The sequence below is a fragment of the Sorex fumeus genome, unplaced genomic scaffold (assembly GCF_029834395.1).
Source record: "Sorex fumeus unplaced genomic scaffold, SorFum_2.1 ptg000123l, whole genome shotgun sequence".
Classification (NCBI taxonomy): Eukaryota; Metazoa; Chordata; class Mammalia; order Eulipotyphla; family Soricidae; genus Sorex; species Sorex fumeus.
Genome location: NW_026606180.1, coordinates 3,550,264 through 3,553,954, shown reverse-complemented (window position 1 = coordinate 3,553,954; position 3,691 = coordinate 3,550,264).

The following is a 3,691-nucleotide window of genomic DNA, read 5'->3' as shown; positions in this document are numbered from 1 at the left end:
ACTGCGCCTGCGCGGCGGGGTGCGCGTGCGCGTGCGCGCTGCGGCGGCCGGCGCGGCTCTGACGTCCCGGGGCGTACCGGCCCGCAGCTGGCCGGCGAAGCGCCCGCGCACGCCTGCTCCGTGGGTCGGCATCAGGGGACCAGCGGGCACGGGGTTTAACACCTGGAGGCAGCTTTCCGGCAGGCTGTGCAGACCTCCAGCCCTACCCTGGCGCAGTGGAAACTCAAAATTAGAAAGTTTTTAGTGGATAGGGATATAATCTAGAAGACACAGAGCTTAAGCATACAGCCCAACAGATGTGCGTGAGCATGTTTAAAAGGAGTGCATCTCCCATGGGACATCACGACTAAAAGTATGCAAGCAGCACTCCCCAGACTACGACCCTAGGGAACACGTGTATGAGCACCACAGCCGTGACGTGTCAAAAGGGAGACACACAAACACCTCTGCTAAAGGACCGCAATCCTCTGAGCTCAGCCGGCTGTGTGGCCCCGAGACAGCTGAAACTGTGCCAGAGGCACATCCAGGTGTGTGCTGCAACATTGTGGCAACACCATAACCAAAAAGGACTTGGGCAGTTGCTAATGCAAAGGCGAAAATGGGCAGTGTTTGCGTGTTTTTAACTCAATGAGTTTATATTTTGTGTACATCTGTATAACCATGACCCAAGAAATTTTCTAGTATCCTCAGTTCTCCCTTTTAGCTTCTTCCCAATCAGTACCCACCCATTAAACCATAGATCAGGCTAGGGACTCTTGGATTCCCCCCACCTCTGCCCTGGTGTGTGCAGGTGGCAGCAGGGCATTCCGTGTGCAACATCCCCTAATAGACTTTAATGCAATTCAAGTATGTATTAGCTCTTGCTGGATTTGCATCAAGGAACTAGACAGGGTGTCAAGTCACTTACAAACTACCAGCTATTTACCAAGTGCCTGCGATGGGTCAAGTTAGGCACTAGGAGGTGATGGTGTGAGCCCGAACCTGTGTTTTCTTAGCACTTATATTCCAAACGGAAAGATGATTTTGACAAATGGCTGCATACTTATATTTAATGTAATGTCAGGTACTGATCAGTACTTAGAGAATAGGGATGTTGGGGCTACTGAAAGCCAGTGACATGGTGACTTCTCTGAGAAGTTGCCCTTTGAACGGAGACCTAAGTGAAATTAGTAGATAAGTTGAGTAGGTATCTGGGGAAGAGTGTTTTAAGTCAGAGGAAACAGCAGGAACTTAGGTCCGGAGACCTCAGGTGTTCCCAGTAGGGAAGCCAGTGTTACTAGAGCAGAAGGAGGGACAGGGGTCAAAGCGGTAGGAATGAGGGTCCACTTGTAAGGTCCAGATCTTGTCAAGCCCTGCTTAGTGAAGATTTTTCTTGTATTTTTGAGTGAGTTGGTAATTTTGAGTAGAGGTTGACATGTGACTTTCTGAAGACTTTTTTTTAACTGTGGGGGCAACACCTGGCATTTCTTGGGAAATTAAATATAGGCCTTCACATACCACCTTGGCTGGAGCGATAGCACGGCGGTAGGGCATTTGCCTTGCACACAGCCAACATGGCCGACCCGAGTTCGATTCCTCCTCCCTTCTCGGAGAGCCCGGCAAGCTACCGAGAGTATCTCACCCGCGCAGCAGAGCCTGGCAAGCTACCCGTGACGTATTCGATATGCCAAACACAGTAACAACAAAGTCTCCAATGGAGACGTTACTGGGCCCGCTCGAGCAAATCGATGAACAACAGGAGGACAGTGACAGTGACAGTGACATACCACATCTTTTCTTTCAAAACAAAACAGAAAAAACCCTAATGTCGAACTAGTCTTGAAGAGACACAAAGCCACTGAATCATCCTGGCTCCACAGCCCCTGGAGCACAGGTCACAAACATGACCATGTGGCAACTCCAAATTTTACAATGATGACAGTCCAGTAGAAGCACAAGAAATTTGATGGGAAAGTTGTGTAGAAGCCCACTAAGCTCAATAATTGAAAACAATAACACAGAACACTCAACTAGCACCAACCAGCTCAGTAAATGTCTTTAGTAACACCATTGTGAGCTATGTGACAACTTTCACAAGCTTTCTTTTACTAAACTTATTCAGAACTTCATTTTTATTGTAACAAGCAATAAAAGGTAAGGTAAAGGCCCTCCCGTTGATCGTCGATTTGCTCGAGCGGGCCCAGTAACATCTCCATTGGAGACTTTGTTGTTACTGTGTCTGGCATATCGAATACTCTCGGTAGCTTGCCGGGCTTGGGCTGGAGCGATAACAAGCAATATAAAATAAATTATTCTGTGCCTGCTAAGGGGGTAAGCTTGGGGGGTGGGGGGAGAATGCCAGTGTGTGCAAACAAAATAATGAGCAGTGCAACCAAGTGTGCCGACACCACAGCTAACGTGTGCCATCTCAGAGACCCGCACCTGGTGTCACCTTCTCCTTCCCAGAAGAGCCCACACCACCACAGAAATATCTAATGCAAGAGTAATTTTATGTTTTTGTGTGTGCTGTAACAAACAATATAAACTATTTTGTGCCACTGGGTGGGGGGAGGATGAGGGAGCATTGAGGAGGGAAGGTCACACTGGTAGTGGGATTGATGTTGGGACAGTGCCTGAAACAACCGTATTATTAACTTTGCAAATCACGGTGTCTAATGAAGAAATAACTGATATTGACGAGAGATAGTAGAGGAAATAGGGTATTTGCCTTACAAGTGGCTGACCACATTTCAGTGGCTGACTATGGCCCCCCAAGAACTAATCTTAGAGCCAGGATTATTCTGAGCAACATTAGTTACATGTCACTTGAATACCCACCAGACTCCCCAAACCCCTTTTCCAACAATATATTTTAGGAGTGCACATTCACACCTCTTCCAAACTATATTACCACCCCATCACCAAAGGACTAATAATCCTGTACCACAGACCAAAGGGTACAAATAGGTCCTCTGAACCTTTTCACTCCTTTTCCCCTCATAAATATGTCATTAGGACCTCAGTTTTGCTGTTACAACCCAAGTATTTAGTTTTGGTTTGGTTTCATTCTTGACTTTGCTTTGTCTCCATATAATACAAAGGATTTTAAAGAGCCACACTGATTGCTAGACATAGAATCCCAAAGAATGTAAGTGTTAAAGGAAAGAAACAAGTTAGGAACAAGTACAGTCATGTTGGAGAGACTCACTTTGTGGGCTAGAGAGGTAGGTAGGGGGGTGGTAATAATTGATCAGATTCCGAATTTATTTTGAAAATTTGAGCCAGCATGATGTACAGTAATTTTAAAAAAAGAATCAGGAATAATGTATTTCTGCCCACCCCCTACACACACATACAATATACACACCCTGAGAACCAAGTGAATAATTCTTGGGCCCCCTACTAAAAAAGGGCTGGAAAGATTGGTCAGTGGGGTGGGCAGGACATTTGTCTTGCACACAGTCAACTCAGGTTCAGTCCCTGACACCCCATGTGGCCCCCTGAACACTGCCAGAAGTGATCCCTGAGTATAGAGCCAGGAATAAACTGAGCAGCATTGATTGTGACACAAAAACAAACTAAGGGAAAACTAGCAAGGGAGAAATAGGAAACACCAAAAATTTCATTTGGAGGTATGTTAAGAGTTTGAGCTATCAGATATTCCATATAGGCAGTTGGATAGTTAAAATGAATTTAGGGATAAATTGGGACT